Source organism: Manacus vitellinus, unplaced genomic scaffold, assembly GCF_001715985.3.
Source record: "Manacus vitellinus isolate BGI_N305 unplaced genomic scaffold, ASM171598v3 scaffold_66_pilon, whole genome shotgun sequence".
NCBI lineage: Eukaryota > Metazoa > Chordata > Aves > Passeriformes > Pipridae > Manacus > Manacus vitellinus.
Genome location: NW_021940729.1, coordinates 841,539 through 858,216, shown reverse-complemented (window position 1 = coordinate 858,216; position 16,678 = coordinate 841,539). Strand labels below are relative to the sequence as shown.

The window sequence follows — 16,678 nt, the reverse complement described above, 5'->3', positions numbered from 1 at the left end:
CTGTGTTGCACAGCTGATGGGCCAAGTGATCTCTCCGGGTGAGGAATGTTCTGCCCAGGTACAGATTTCCTAATTTGTACTGTTCTGTTGGCCAAATAGAAAGCTGCAGCCCAAAACTGGTGGCTTCTGTTGTGCATGTCTGGTTTAGCTGGGAAGGTATTGTGGCTGACACGTGTGGATTTGTAATTTGAATCCACTCAAGTCTTGCTCTGAAAGCCAGATGTGGAGAGAACAAGCACACCTGGCAGCACGTGCTGGCTGAGAGCAGTGGCTCTGTGCACTTTGGGCCCTTCAATCACTGTCACTTCATACATTGTCACAATGAAGTTCTAATTATAACCCCTGTACCTGTGATTTGTTTCCATGCATTCTCTGCAGAGCCCTCTCCAGAGCCCTTAGGCTGAGAGGGGAGGCCATGGGATGGGATTCTGCTTTTGGCTTTGCTAGTGGTGAGCAAACTGGGAATCGAGTTTTGCCTCTCCAAGTCAGAAGAGGTTTCTTTGCAATCCCCAAGACCTGTCTGGCAAACAGATAAAGCTCTTATAAAATCTCTTTCCAATGTGTGCTGCGTTTTGGTTATAAAACCAGCAAGTTGTTCTGGCTCCTGGAATTCCAGTTCCTTCTTTAGGACTTCTTTAATTGCGTGGTTGAACCATAATGAAATCCACTGAAAAAAAAGAAATAGTGCATTTTCCATTATAGCTGCCATATGGTCTTATTGCTAATTTTTAATTAGCTGAGGTGGTTTCATGCACATTTTATTTGCAGTGAGGAAGGAGACTGAGAACTGACTGAGGAGATGTCTGTATGGAGGCATGGTGTCTTTTTTACTGTCTCTAAATAGAAAAATGTGTAATCCTCAGAAAGTGTTGTCCCACTAGGTCTGTTTGGCAGATGTATGTATGTGTGCCATTAAACGGATGCAGACACTTCTGTCATGTTAAAATAGAATAGTGTTGTTTGCTCTCTGGCTTTCCTAGTCCAGCAGATGGATTTGGAGGCTTTACAAAACTGACTGGATTTTCTTCAGAAATGATAGAATAGGAGAAAGTACCAGGACATCCAGGCTTGTATTTGCTGCTTAACATTCTCCCTCAGGAATAGGGTTACAGAACTGTACCTCGGGATTACTGTTTGCCTTCTTCCCTGTGCACGGCTCCCAGTGTTGTTACAGGGAATTGGTTCCATTGGAAAATTAGGCAGGGTGCAAGAAATGGCTCCTTTGCCTCGGTCTTTAGTGATGGACTTGGCAGCGCTGGGTTAATGGTTGGACTCGATGATTTTAGAGGTCTTTTCAAACCTAAAAGGTTCCATTATTCTAAGTGGAGAGTCAAGACCCCTGGCAGACCAAATCTGTAGTGTTAATATTCTACTAAACCTGAGGCAAAGAAGGCATTAAGTACTTCAGCCTTTTCCTCAGGCTTGCTGTGTGTTTCATCCCATCCAGTAAAGGGTGAAGATTCTCCTCAGCCCTCCTTTTGTTGCTGATGCACTTACAGAAACACTTATTATCTACCTTCGCAGCAGTAGCCAGATGACATTCCCGTTGGGCTCTGGCCCTTCTGATTTTCTCCCTGCTTAACCTCATGGCATCCTTGCAGTCCTCCCGAGGTGCCTGCCCTGCTTCCAGCTCGCTGTTTTCACAAGCAGCAAGTCCAGCTTGGCACCTTCCCTAGTTGGCTCCCTCACCAGTTTTCTTCCACACACCCCAGGAACCCCCTGGACTGTTTCCTCTCTGTTGTGTTTCCAGCAGACATCTGGTGAGTTGAAGTGCCCCACATGAACAAAGGCCAGTGGTTGTGAGACTTCTCCTAGAGGCTTATGGAATATTTCATCTGCCTCTTCATCCTGGCTGGGTGGTCTAAAACAGACTCCCACCAGGACATCTGCCTTGTTGGCCTTCCCCCTGAACCTTGCCCATGAACTTTGTCACCATCATTAAGCTCTACACAATCCAAACACTCCCTCACCTACAGGGCAACCTCACCACCTCTGCTTCCTTCCTCTTAGCCCTCTCTCTTTCAGGGATCCTTGCTAACTCCTGTGCAAGGATCCTTTTCCCCCTTTGAGACAGGGGCACCCCATGTGTGTCACGTAAACTGACCCCTGTTCAAAAAAAATCCAAAATTCTGCTTGTGACACCAGACTCAGAGCCAGGTATTGACCCACTCACTGGCTCTTCCTGTTACTCCCCTCATCATTCTCTGCAACTGGAAGGATAGGTAATTAAATTAGCTAATTAAATAAGCACGTGTAATGGAGCCCTGGCATTGGGAAACTGGATTTTAATTGTCATGCTCCAAATGGCCCTGCTGTGCCAGAAGCAAAGCAGATGCCTGTGTGGCAGATCTGATGCTGTCTGCCACACAAACTGATGTGGTTTTATTTTTGCATGTGGAAGGGAAGAAGCAATCATGACTCACCTTATCTAATGCAGCAAGCTGGACCTTGGTAGGGCCTTTCCACTGCTGCCTGAGATAACTGGATGCTTGCTTTTCCCCTGCTCACGCAGGTTCAGACTAAGAAATTCCCTCTTAAGTGCTTACAAATGTGCCTGAAAAGACTCCTGTCTTGAAAACACCCCCTTGTAGTGCAGCAGTGCAGCTGTAGCTGCATTAACACAGTGAGGGGCCATAGTTTAAACCATCTCCTTGGCCCCTCAGTGTCATTGAGCTTTGTGTCAGTTTAGGAAATTAAACTGTGGTGGGTGTTGCTCTGCTGATATCAGTAATAAGAGGATTTAGAAGGCTAGGGAGCTCTGCTAGACCTGGGCATGACTCTTGACACTAAAGGTGTTTGTTTTATGCTGCTTTTCCAGCTGTTTATTTCTGACCCCTCAGTTCCTGTCATTTGCGTGTTAACAAACACTTCACAGGTACCAACATTTACCAAGCAGAGGGGAGAGAAAGCAGCTGGAAACTGAAACAAATGAGGTTCAGTCTGGGCAAAGGGGGGAATTTTTCATGCTGGGGACTGTGAGGCAGTGGGACAGGGTGCCAGGAGCCTCCATTCTTAGAGGTTTTAAGATGTGATGCGATAAAACCGTGAGTAACTCGGTCTGATCTCAGGGCTGACCCTGCCATGAGGAGGAGGTTCAGCTGGAGACCCCCGAGGTCGTTTCCACACTGAATTGCCCACTGATCTTTGTGTGGCTCCCTGGCATCTTAGACCCTCCAAAGGCTGGAGTCAGGACATTTCTTAGACAGTGTGAAGTCTGTGGTTTGATGATTTACGAGCATGGGAATGCAGCATTGTGCAGTGGGACTGTGCTTCTCACCACAGCGCTTTGACTTGAGGTACTAGTAAGAGTATAGTATTTTTTTCTGTCTTTTTTGCCTGTCTAACCTTTCAGTAAGGAGAGATTCCATGGATTCCACTGTGCTGCTGCTCTGGCTGCTTCTCTAGTGAGGGCGAGTCCCAGAGGCTGTGGAGTTAGAAAGCTGGTTTGGGATTCACCAGTAACTGAGCTTGAAAGCCTTTGAGATGTCTAGCACCACTGAGACCCCACCTTTTCTAGCTCATAGGACCTGGTATTACCAGTGCAAAGGCTTAAAAAGAGACCACGGAAAAGGCAGTACTGCAAATCCTGTAAAACTCCGGGGTGCTGACTCTCATAACAACACCTGCAGGGCTTTTTGATACTTGGTGAAATGTAACGTTTGCTCGTGCTTTGGACTTGTTTTGATTCGATTTTTGGCTGGCTGTTGTTTCATAATTGCATTTTGATAGCCCTTGAGGGCTGTGTTTGGGAGACTGGACTGGACTGGCATCTGGAGGCTCGGGCTCCACTCATCCCACACAGTGTTCAGCAGCTCCATTAGGACACGTTGGTGTCTACTTCTGACTTAAACCTGGCAGAGTTAAACATCAAAGTGCTTTTATGGCAGCCACTATCTTCCCTGTACCTTCCCCTCGTGGGCTGGCTTTTATCTGACTGGGGGCTCTGAGCTCCAGGCTTTCTTGTACTGTGAGGTCTGCGGTGCTTATCGCTGCAGTGCTTGTCTTGGCAGGCTCCTCTGGGGCTCAGAGCAGCTAGTGAAATAATTTTCCCCATATGACATGTCTGGAAAGCATTGAGAAAACTCCTTGCATGAGCAACTGCAGTGTATGGTCCATTGAAAACTGTTGAGTGTGTTTGGATTAAAGCTTCCAGTCTGGAGCACGGCCTGTCCCTCCACTGGTCCTGTGCTCAGCTGAACAGGAAAATAGTATTTACCAGCAAACCTTCAACTGCAAATACAGTTGCTGTATGTGAGTGTTTTTCAGGGTGTTCCTTGTCTTTCTGGGTGACATTTGGGCCACTCCAGTGCCTGGGCACATGCACTTCTTGTGGTCTGCAGAATCACTTATCGCTGCTTTGTTCTTCCTGTAGAATCATGTTGCACAAGCAGAAAAGTTGCTTTCTTAGAAATGCAAGTCATAGCTGGTGGCCTCCTCTCCATTTGCCTGAAGTTTGCCTGCCAGGCTCTGCCCTGTGAGCTGGAGAGGACTTCCTATTACTGCTCGTGCTCACCTGCCATCACTGCCTTCAGAAGTGAGTCTCCTGCTGTCTCTGTCCCTTGGGGATTTGCTTGGACTGCACCCATTAAATATGGATACCTTAGGCAGTGAGTTGATTCTGGTTTCTGAAGTTACTTTTAAAGGTCAAAGGAGTCTGTTTGGTGCTTGGCACCTTGTGGAAATGAGCCTGCTTCATTTGGGATCCTAGACCGAGTTCTGGGCCATATGGATGTGCTGTTCCCTGTCTGCTTGTGCCCATCAGCTTCAGATGTGGGAGTACACAAAAACCTTGAAGAGTGTATATAGAATACAGTATTTCATGGAGAATTGATGGCAGTAAATTTAAAATGCCTTGCAGGTTTTCTGCGGTGGGTGGATTCAGGCTTGAAGTCCCCTTCAGTCCTTTCCTTTTCTTGTCAGACCTTTTCTGTCCCTCTGTTCTCACACGTCAGATTTGACTCCACATCCTTCTTTCAGTTGGAAGTTGTCCTGGTGCTCGTGTGGTGTGTTTGGGAGAACATGAATGTCCACCATTGCTTTGTGGGAATAAATGACCCTTGCCTGGCGTGTTGGGAGGGAATTGTAACCAGGGGGAGGCTGAGAGAGTGTATTTTCTCCATTTTCAAGTAGAACTTGTGGGGGCAGAGGGAGAAGTGCAGCTTTCCCTAGTTGCTTTTAGGGTTCTCTCAAGCTGCACTTCTTACCTGGCTTTTCCCAGTCAAAAAGCTTCAGGATTGAAGCAATCTGTTTACGAATTCAGGACAAAGCAAGTGCCAAAGGTATGCTCAGTTCATGTCCTGGAGTGTAAAAGCTGTAGAGTTGTGATGTGTGTTATGTTAGTGCTTGGGAGGGCTGGGTAAGGGGTAAGTATCCCCACCTATCACTTTTGTAGGTGTAACATTATAAGTAGTTTGTGGACACTTATTTCTGCTGGTTGGGGGTGTTTTTGGGGTTTTTTGATGGCTTTTTTTTCCTCCCCAGCATCAGTGTTGGTGTGTCTACACAGTGAAAATTAATTTTCTCCTTTTTTCCTTTCTTCCCTGGTTAGTTTTCAGGCACACTGTCTCCCCCACTCTGTGCCAAAATGTGGCTTCTGCAACCACCAGTGCCAGCAAAAGGGAGGGGATGAGTGGCAGCTGGGGACTGAGGTGAAGTCTGGAGTGTCCCTTTGCTGGCAGCCTGGATCCCTCCCTGCCTGATGAACAGCTATGGTCTGAGGCAATAATGAAAGAAATGAGAGACAGGGAATTACAGCAAAGTGATGAATCCCAAGTTTGACTTTTAGCTTTAGTTCCATAGCTCTCTGTATTACAGCCCTTTCCTAAAAGTTGCCTTTTGCTCTACTTTCCCCCTTTTTTAGGTATTTCTGTTTCTTCAGGTAGTCATGAGTGCTTTGTCTGTCTACTGAGGCATATAAATAATTTCCTTTATTACCACAGTTCTGCTTTGAATGCAGTCCCTTGATACAGTGCCTTTATGTGGATTTGGTCAAGTCCTTGCCTTTGATCTGCCTGAGATTATTAATTCTCTATTATAACTAATGGAGGCTTTGTGTTTCTCCTGCAGTCTCTGTCAAAAGATCTCAGAGCCTTTTGTACATGTGATTAGTAATGCAGGAGCACACTGGTGAGTTGTGTGTGTGTGGTTTGTCTCTAGAAAAGAATCTCAGTGTAGCAGCATATTCGGGGCTGGTTTTTCCTTTAAAAATGCCAGTTTTTGTAAAGCTTCCGTTTGTTAAGTGTTCCTGGAAGGCTTTTGAGTTTTGAAGGTGACTTTTCCTGAAAGAGTTTTAGCTGTCAGATGGAAATTCTGGGTGTGTTGGTCTGTGGCAGGCAAACAGAGGAGCAGGTTAAGAAACACTGCAGGGTCTTTACTCACCAAGGACCTGTTGCCTTCTGGTCTGACACTTCCCATGGGAAGTGAGAGCTCCAGCTGATACCTGATGTTTTGTGCAAGGTCTGGCTGCTTCATGAGGGGGATTTGTCCTGTGTCCACATCTCTCCTGAGATGTGAGTGAAGGAGGGTCGTGTCACTGGTCTGAAAGGGGTAGGAAGGGTCTGGAGAATGGGCTTTCTATTTTGGGAATGCTTAGCTGAACTCTTAGGATATGAGCTGTAGGCAGGTGAGTCACTGTCTGGAAAAGTGCAACTGGGCACAGTTTTGTCTCTGGGAATAGCAGGGAAACTTGGGAAGCAGTGAGACTTTGGGGGATGAAGAGAACTTCCATGCAGGCACATTTCCCATCTGTGCTGCTCCACCAAAGAGAGTGACAAACTTGCTTGAGCAAATCATCTGTAGTGGAGTCAAGGGTGACAAAGCAGTCTGATAGCTCCCAAAATTCAGGTTTGATCATGAGATGAGAGTGCATCTTATAAAAGCTCGGTTGAATGAGAAGGAGAGCACCATGTACAGAAGCTCATGATCATTGTCACAACAGCTGCTGCTTTCTGTGGGGTGGGATCCAGCCTTGCAGTCAGAAATAACCAGATCTAAAATTAAGTAGCATTTACCATCTGTTTTTGTGAGACACAGGGGCTTGAGGTCAGTTTTTTAATAACAAGGCAGTGGATGGCAAAGACTTAAGTGGACTCTGCTGTTGTTGGTGTCTTTTAAAATTACGCTGAGATTATTAATAGTGAAGGTAGGAAGGATCAAGCTTGATATCAGCTTGCTTTCTTTTAAAAAGGAGAAAACAGGGACGTCTTGTCTTTTTATAGCACTTCTGCTGACTTTAAAGGCCATTTTCTGACTAGGGGGAAGTCCTTGACAGCTCTGGTGGCGTTTCCAACTTTGTTCAGCTAATTCCATCTGTTGTGTGCAGTTTGTGTGCAGTCCCATGGTCTGAGACAGCCTGCCTGGCTTACAGATGTAGTGCTTTATAGCATGTGTATGTGATCTGCTCGTTCTGTTAATTTGTTTGAAAGGCCAGCACAGCTTCCAGTGTGACTAAACCATGTTTGACTGCTGACACTGCCAGGAGATTGTCAAAACATCTGAGGGCTGCCAGGAGCCCTTGCTGCTTTCCTGGGGGCCGATAGAGAAGCGACCTTTTCCATGTGAATTTAAATTTCTAGTTGAAAATGCAATTCTAGTGGAAAATGTGGTTTTTTTCTGAAAGCCTTGGCCACTTGCCCGTCCCTTTGTTACATTTGGATTTTGGTAGTGCTGGCTGATGGGGTGCTGAAATGGCTCAGGGGGCTGGTGCTGCCTGGTGATTGAGGATCTACTCAGAGAGGAGATCCCCAGCCAGAAGGGAGGGAGGGTCTACAGACACCTTGGAGAAATCATAGTTAATTCTGCCAGATACCTTTCCAAGGCATCATCTTTCAGTGCCTGTAGGTACACCTGACTTGCCCTGTGTAAGTTCCCAGCTCAGTCATTTAGATCATCAGCAAGTTTTACCTTAAGTCCCTGACCATTTTGTAGAGTCTGTGCTATGGGTCAAGGTGAGGGCAAACCCTTCTCATGGGCAGGAGAGCATTCCCTGGATGCTGGGGCTGCTCCTTTCAGTTCTGAGGGACTCCTCTGCCCTGACATTACCAGCAGGAGCAGACAAACCCACCAGGGGCAACAGATGCTGGAAAGGTTCTGCTGGGGACCATCCTTGACTAAGTGATGCTGCTTCAGCCTGTACTCAGCTTCCTTCCCCTTCCTGCTTCCCTTTGCTGCAGGTTTCCTCTGACAGATCTGAGATGGAATGATCAGGCTTTAGAGAAAAGTGTTTTACACCAATCTCAGTCAGAGAAGAAGGGACTGTACCAGCATAACAGGGGAAGATGTTCCCTGTGGGGAGGGGAAGGGGAAGAGAAGGAGCCCTGTGAATGGGCAGGTGGAGTGTGGGCAAGGAGCAGTAATAGCTCATGTGGGACCTGGTCCCCTGACTAAAACCTGTTGTGCAAGCTCTGCTCTACCAGTCAAATGCCCTCTTGCATGGATAAACCTCACAGCAGAGCCACTGTTGCCAGTAAAAAGTCGAGGAGGAATAATGCCCATAGTCTTTTACAGTACCTTTGGGTTGGTGAAAGCAGGGGCTGAAAGCCATTCTTGTAAATTTGCATTAAAATACTGATCAGGGTCTTCTCAGAAATGAACCTGTTGCTCCATCCTGACCATTATTTTAACTGCCTCCCCTTGCTCATTTGTGGGCTCTCTGTTCTTTTTTCCAGCGTTGTGGCTCAGTTTCCTTTTCCTGCCTCTGTTCCTTTGCTCAGCAGTGATAAGTGAATACTGGGGGGGAGTGAGCAGGGAAAAAGCCCTCAACGTTTGTTCAAGTGCAGAGTGAAAGAGTTCTGGAGTGCTGCAGATGGGGAGTACCCTGGCAGGTTCACATCCCTGCGTGCAGTTGCTTCTCTGTGTGCCGGTGTTGCTCTGTGAACCTGTGTGTTCCTGGGGCAACCTGTGGGAAACCCAACCCCAGAGGGTGGAAAGTACTCTCTTGGGAAGGTCCTTGCAGAGAAAACACCATCTTTGAGGTGCCTGCTTAAGAGCCAAGGCGGGTGCTTGGCTGTCAGTGGGACAGGGAGGGATTCCTGGCTGGCAGTCCGTGGCCAAGCGCCGTGTCCTGCTGGCCCCCCTTCCCCCAGCAGCTGGGAGCCTCTCTCAGTGCCTCCTCCTGTGTCACCGTGCCCAAATTAGCAGAGCTCTGGCACTCTGGGGGTGGCAGTCCCTGTTATCCAGTTGCTGCCATTCCATCAGTGTCCAGACATCCCGTGTGCTTCCCCTGTGACCTGCCTGTGCTGCCGGGGCCGGGATGGCCGGGCTGCTGTGCAAGAGGCGCAGAAAAGGAGGTAGGAAAGTTCCCTTTGTGGCAGGAATCTCTCCACGAGCTGTCTGTGCAGGCTCTGTGCAAGCAGCTCTCCCTGGGCAGCAGGTTTTGGGAGGTTATTTCTGCTGAAAGAGCTCTGCTTTGCCAGCAGCAACAGGAAAGGATGTTTTGGTCCTATGGGATCTGGCCCAGCCTCGCTGGATCTGAAGGCAACCACAGGGGTTATATGTGGCTTATCCTGAGGGATAGGGGGCTTAATACACAAAATTGCATTCATGTTTTCTTTCAGTTCAGTAAATTGCTCAGAAACAAGGACTTCTTGTTAAGAGGAGTAGAGATAGTTTTTCTATTAAGATGTAAGAGCAGGGGTATCACGTTGGTTGAGCTGTGAATAAAACTAGTTTAGCTGCATTTTAAAAGTATTCTGGCTTGAAATGAGTGCATCATTTTGTTCATATTCACATATCCACTACCCAGAGGAACTTAGCAGCTCTCTTGTGCATTTGCACAGCATTAGGGATGATGATGACCTGAACTTACTGAACACTTGGCATTCCCAGAATGACAGCCCTGCTGTAATAATGAAAAGAGAGTTTGTCTAGAAACAAGACTGATACTTCCAAAATAAACCTGGGCATTTCTAGTCCCAGCAAGGTTTAAAAAAATCTTACTTATTCAGTTCCCACATGAATTTTCTTGTGCCTCGTGGTGACTGTGTCCCTGTTGGCATCACGGTGTAGGAGCTGTTGGGGTGAGAAAGCTCTGGTTGGGTGTCCTGGGTAAGGCTGTTAGAGCTGGTTTCATCTGTTGCATGAGGCCTCTTTGCTCCCTGACTGTTTTTTACTTGTAGAGTTTTTCAAGAAAATGAGAATGAGTGCAGAAAAGGGGTAATTAAGAATTTCTTTAATAACATCTTTAATCAGGAGGTTAAATAGCCTGCAGACGTTGCGTTCTGTTTGTAATTGTTCTCACTGCAGAAGGTACAGCACAAAGAGCTGGCAGCCCCCTTTCCCTCATGAACCACGGTTCATAGACCAGCAGCTCTCAAAATGTGAGGCTGGTGTTTGGTGCTTGCAGAACATGAGGACAAAATGCCATAATTGAGGATTTTAGTGATGCTCAGTGTCACGCTGCCAACCAGAACTAAGTAACCTCTTTGGGGCTGCAATTAAGAGATGAGCTAACTTGTTTTGAGCACCTGTTTCAGTTCTCTGTGAGAGAAGGAGTGGGGATTGCAGCGTGTGCTTCTTCCCTGTCCTCCTCTGTGGCAGTAGGATCCCTGTGTTTTCCAGGGAAAAAGCGAGTCCTCATGCAGGATTTTGTACCTTTGCAGGCTGCATGCCCACAGTTTGATTTTCCACTGGGAAAGGGGAATAATGACTGCTCTGGAAGGAAGAGCTTACTGGGATACTGTCACTATTAGTTAACTGTTCCTCCCTTTTTTTTTTCCTGAGAAAAGTTTGTCTAGCAAACCTTATTTATTTGGAAGTCCTTATTTTCCCTGAAGAGAGTTTGGGACTTGGCCCCTCCCAAAGGAGACTGCAATATCACAAATGCTGCCACAAATGATTTTAGCCCATCCTAACACAGAACTGTCTTTGTATCTCCTATTTCACATGCATCTATTTCAGTGTCCTGGCTTATAATAAATGTTATCTGGATTTAGGGGGAGATGTGCCTTGGAAAGTGTAAAAGTGTTCCAGCATTGCTGCTGCTTTTCTTACTGTCAAGCTCTGTGAAGATACTAAAGACCTATTCAGTTCTTGTCCTCAGGTTCATTTCCTCCCATGTGGCAGGATGTAGGGAAGTATTTTAACAGCCATTTTATTTATGAAGAGTACTTTCCTGACTTTCCCAAATGAGAGTTGCAGGTTTAGGACAAAAGCTTGAAATAAAAAGTTTCGGATTTGTGCTCACCAGATCGTGGTACATCTGGTTTTATCCTGTGGAAATCCTGGAATTAAATACATTTTCACCCTGATTTTGGTAGGTCTTCCTGGGAGCCTCTGAGGCTTTAATAGGGCCCCTTCCTTGGGGAGAAACAAGCACCCTGGGCTTGTTCTTACCACAGGATTGGGTTTCTTGCAAGAAGTTTCCAGCCAGTGGTGTGGTAGCTCTGTTTAATGGGAAGCTATAAAAGGATGTTCCTTTGATTTTATTTTCCACTGTGGCTGCAGTTCTTCATGCCATAAACTGTGGTCCTGTTTTGAAATGGATCTACCAGATGTTTTCTTTTACTATGAGTACTCCAGTCCACCAACTTTACATTTATTGCACTCTTTCTCTCTGTTTTTTTCCCCTCTGTTCAGTGAGTGACCTCCAAGAAGAAGGTAAAAATGCTATCAATGCACCAATGAACCCAAGCACCGTGGACATCCATCCAGAAGATACACTACTAGGTAAAGTTTTCATGCTACAGACCTTGACTAAGGTAGTTTCTGGACTCTCTCCTGTGTCCATCCCCATCCCACCTCTCTGAGTCCCCACAAGAGCAACAGCATAATTTAACAGCAAAAAGCGTTTAAAACTTGTTGTCTCCCCTGGCCATATGTCTCTTGATCTACAGAATTAGTTGAAGCAAGCTGTCATGGAGACAAATAATTAAATTAAAACCAGGAAAGTGTTAGTCATTTGGATTTTCTGATTAGGAGAGTAGGAGGAAATGCAAAGTACTTTTCTTCTGAGACGTGGGCAAAGTGTTGACTGCTCTGTGTGTGTGTGTGTGTGTCTGTCTGTCAGGGGTGTCTCCAGTGATTTCTTCTGGATGCCACTAGAGTTTAGAAGATGCAGGACCACTCCTGAAGGCTTGTCATGCAGAGACATGATCATTGGTGAACCTCAGCCTGAGTTCTGTGGTGAATCATGTGTGGGTCAAACACTGTTCAGGGTTAACAGTATTTTGGGTGTGTAGTGGGTGTCACTTCCTTGTGATAGAATGCTTGACTCATCCTAGGCAGTAATGGGGAAGTAAAGGAGCAGGGGGTAAAAAAGCAGCAATAGAGTTTTTCATAGGTTTAGGGAAATTTTTCAGTGTTCAGATAGCAGGGCCTTGCTTTTTTAATAAGTGTCAGGGGCCCTGGAAAATACTGAACCCAAATGTGTGGGTGAAGTCTGAGACAACCAGTTAGATGGTGTAGTCAATCTGGAATGTCATGTTTCCCATGTTACAGCAGGAAACAGTCTGGCACTGCCATAGGAAGTCACTTCAGGCTGGTCATGGTCAGGATTTAAAGTGTGGCAATGGCCTGACCAGTGGTGATACCAACACCCTCCTTTGTTGTCATGGTAGAAGGAGCTGAGAAATCAATGGGAAAATATGACATCATATGGCCTGTCTACACTCAATTAAAGATAAGTCCATGGGGTCCCTAAATAATAATTTAGCTGAAGAGACGTGGATCTCCCCGGGAAGCTGTGCCACTGCCACCCATCCTTGTGTTCCTCTTGTGCAGTGCCACTGAAAGGAGCAGCTCTAACCTGGATCACAGCTCCCACTTGGCTACTCAGGGAGCTGAAATTAAGGGCTCAGGGAGGCACCTGCAACTTAAAAGCAAGCAGCAGAATTTAAACTAAGAGGCTTGCTCCAGCTGCGTCCTAAATACTGGTATCCATATCTGCAGCAGCATAAAAACACGTCCATGAAGAATGAAAGTTCCAAAAGCTTTGCTGCTGGCTGTCATCCTAAACATAATTAGGGCAAACAGACTGTAGGAATGGAGTCACAGGCTTTGAAAACATACTTTATTGTTTCACAGAAGTGGCAGATTCCTGGGGGTTTCTCACGTGTCCGTGTGTGCTGTTGTGAAGGTAATTTTGCCAAAGGTTTGGTTTTTAGCCTTATTGAGCTCAAGTTGGATTTTGCTACCAACATTTCACCCCTTTTAAAAATAACTCTTGGTGTTCATGCCTCTTACACTGGTCCTTCTGGCTGTTGGAGAGCACTTGTCACATATCTTCATCTCAGCAGCAGCAGAAGTAGAAGACTTTACACCTGCAAAATTTTACTTTATGTTCTTCCCCCATACACAAGTACTGATAAAAAGTGGGGTAATTTTATTTTCCAAAGGTGAAGGAGTTCCTGCACTCAGGGCCACGTCTGACCAAGTTTCAGGGAACCAGAGAACGGAGGCACAAACACTCAGCCCAGTTTCACTGGTTGTAGTGCCATAAACTCAGGTGCTGTCATTTGGGACAGGTGTTTTCAAACAGGAGTGAAGTCCAAATCTAGGAGAAGGACTGCACTTTTTGCTGTGCTATTATTAACATGCCCCACATGAGGACACTGATTTTCCTGAGGCATTCTGCCCAGAGCAGGGGAGATCAATCAGTGGAAACAGTCTTATTTTAGGGAAGTAGGGCTGTGTTATCTTTCTGTGTGTCCCTAAAATTGCCTGACACTGGTCATCAGGCACTCCCTTGCTAAGATGATGACTGGGCACTGTCACTTGTCCATCAGCTGACAGGCCCCTCGATGAGTAGGAGTTGTTGCACTGTGTGTTTGGAGTTGATCCCACTGATGTTTCCCATTTTCCTTGGGCAGAGGAGAACGAGGAGCGCACCATGATTGATCCCAACTCAAAGGAAGACCCCAAGTTCAAAGAGCTGATCAAGGTAGGAGATCAATGTTTTGTCCTCCTTCAAGTCTTTAACGAGTGAGCTGGAGTGATTTGCAGTTAAAAACCTTTAAAATCAGAACCACAATAAACAGCAGCTTGTTACTGCAAAAAACTGAGGTGAAGGTCATCGACAAGGTAAGGCTGAAAGCAACAGTGAGAGAGACACAAACATGTCAGAGTGCCCTGTGTTGTGGCCTCAGTTTACTTCCCACTACACTTTCTCTTTATTGTTTTAAAGTAATTATAAAAATTATTTTTGTTAGAAACAACAACACAGCTGTATCTGGGTGGGACTGAAAATTTGGGGTAGTGTATTCTGTTCTCCACACAGGGGTTGAGCTGTGGCATATTCCCCTCTGGAGTCCTTGTGCACCCTGACTGCACACACGTGGCTCACAGAACGCCTCAGCAAACTGCTCATCTCTAAAACAAGCCCAGTGATCTCTTATTATCACTGCAATAACATCTTTAGGGTTACAAAACCACATCAAACCGACTTCAGCAAGGAGCCGTGCTCGGATTTTGTGGTTATCCTAATTCACCTGGATTACATTGTGGTTTTAAATGAAGTGAATTTGCACATTCTTTCTTTGTTAGCACCTAAATCCATTAATTCTCTCAAAAGGTGCAGTGGTCTTGCATCACTCTTCCCACATGTAATGTGGTTTCTTTGCAAGTGGGGCAGTGATATTATCTTGAATAATACAGCTGAACAGGAGCTGTTGCAGTGAAGGAACCAGATGCACTCTGTGGTGCAGGAGACTTGATGCTGAGATCACAATTGCTTCTAAATCGGGAATTTTCCTGTTTTTAATGAGTTGGTGAGTCCTACCCGGATGTCATAGTCCAGCAAGGTTATATTTTTCAGATTAAAAGCCTGAAAAGCTTCAGGAGCAGGGAAATCCATGGCTAGAGCAGCACTTGAGAACGTGTCTTGAGTGCTTACAGCATGTTGCAGAGCCAGGCTCTGGGTCACCAGGCCAGTTTGCACTTGCACAAAGAGAGAGGCTGTGGAACTGGAGGTTGTTTCCTTGGGATCATCCTCAAAGGAGAGATGTGTCCTGTAGAGAGCCTGTGTAATTTAGGTAATTGCTAATTATCAGCGTACCCCTCAGCAGTCAAGAGTTTTTGCAGAGATTCAGCTGTGTTGGTGTGAATTCACACTGTGCTGGTGGGAATCTCCAGGGCAGGCAGAGGTCTGAATTATGTCTGCAGAACTTATTTGATGGTACAGAGTTTGGATAATGCGAAAAAATGAGCAATTTATTCCTTGTTTTCTGTTCTTCTGTGGCTGATGGCGTTTTCCAAGAGCCCCAAGTAAGTAATTTGCTGTCCAGAGCCAGCAGAAAAGGCTGCCTGCCCCACAGAGCTTGAAATGAAAGATCTCCACGGACTAGAGAGGAGAGAGAACTTGAATAGAGGGATGTTGTTACAGTTCAAAGTGGCTCCCTCTGTGTTTTCCCCTCAGAGAAGAATGTGTCAATAGCAGCCACAGAGCCCTCATGCCTTTGGAAATTTGGCAGCCTGGCTTGGTTTGGTTGGTGCCAGCCCAAATCCCTTTCAGCACCAGAGTCAGACGTGCCAGTGCTTTGCCATCCCTGACTCCGAGTGTGTCTGCTCTGGCTGTTGGGTGAGAGGATCCCAGAGCAAGGCAGCAGCAGAGAGATCTGCTGCTGGTGCTGCTTCAGCACCCCTTTGCCTCCACCAAAAGTTGCTTTAATTCCCACTGACCTCACGCCACAGGAATTACGTGCGTGGTGGGTCGGGCGTTGGGAAGGGATTCTGACAGGGACACAGGCTGTGGAGCAGTGTGGTAACCTGGAGGGAGCAGCAGAAGAAAAACACAACCAAAAGCCTCATTCCTCACTCTTATTATTATTATTAAAGCAAATACACGGCAAATCCCCTTGCTGAAGGCTCCTTAGTTGAGGATGCAAAAGTGCCTGCTTTAAGTCTTCTTGCACATATGAAAAACATTATGCCTGGAAGTGTTGTTTGTTACCATCATGGACAATATTCTAAAAACAGACACNGCCCGTCCCTTTGTTACATTTGGATTTTGGTAGTGCTGGCTGATGGGGTGCTGAAATGGCTCAGGGGGCTGGTGCTGCCTGGTGATTGAGGATCTACTCAGAGAGGAGATCCCCAGCCAGAAGGGAGGGAGGGTCTACAGACACCTTGGAGAAATCATAGTTAATTCTGCCAGATACCTTTCCAAGGCATCATCTTTCAGTGCCTGTAGGTACACCTGACTTGCCCTGTGTAAGTTCCCAGCTCAGTCATTTAGATCATCAGCAAGTTTTACCTTAAGTCCCTGACCATTTTGTAGAGTCTGTGCTATGGGTCAAGGTGAGGGCAAACCCTTCTCATGGGCAGGAGAGCATTCCCTGGATGCTGGGGCTGCTCCTTTCAGTTCTGAGGGACTCCTCTGCCCTGACATTACCAGCAGGAGCAGACAAACCCACCAGGGGCAACAGATGCTGGAAAGGTTCTGCTGGGGACCATCCTTGACTAAGTGATGCTGCTTCAGCCTGTACTCAGCTTCCTTCCCCTTCCTGCTTCCCTTTGCTGCAGGTTTCCTCTGACAGATCTGAGATGGAATGATCAGGCTTTAGAGAAAAGTGTTTTACACCAATCTCAGTTAGAAAGCAAGGGACTGTACCAGCATAACAGGGAAGATGTTCCCCGTGGGGAGGGGAAGGGGAAGAGAAGGAGCCCTGTGAATGGGCAGGTGGAGTGTGGGCAAGGAGCAGTAATAGCTCATGTGGGACCTGGTCCCCTGACTAAAACCTGTTGT

At 46.5% G+C, this 16,678-nt stretch overlaps 1 long non-coding RNA gene across 2 annotated transcripts; it reads left to right on the top strand.

Moving 5' to 3' along the window:
* The first annotated feature begins 4,448 nt into the window (after positions 1-4,448).
* Positions 4,449-13,878, top strand: LOC115307894. Of its 2 annotated transcripts, none has more exons than XR_003916248.1 (3): positions 4,449-4,534; positions 11,575-11,664; positions 13,806-13,878. It is a non-coding gene; the product is annotated as an uncharacterized LOC115307894 (long non-coding RNA). The 2 variants fall into 2 exon arrangements; XR_003916247.1 differs by lacking the exon at positions 4,449-4,534 and adding an exon at positions 9,200-9,287.
* Positions 13,879-16,678: the final 2,800 nt, after the last annotated feature.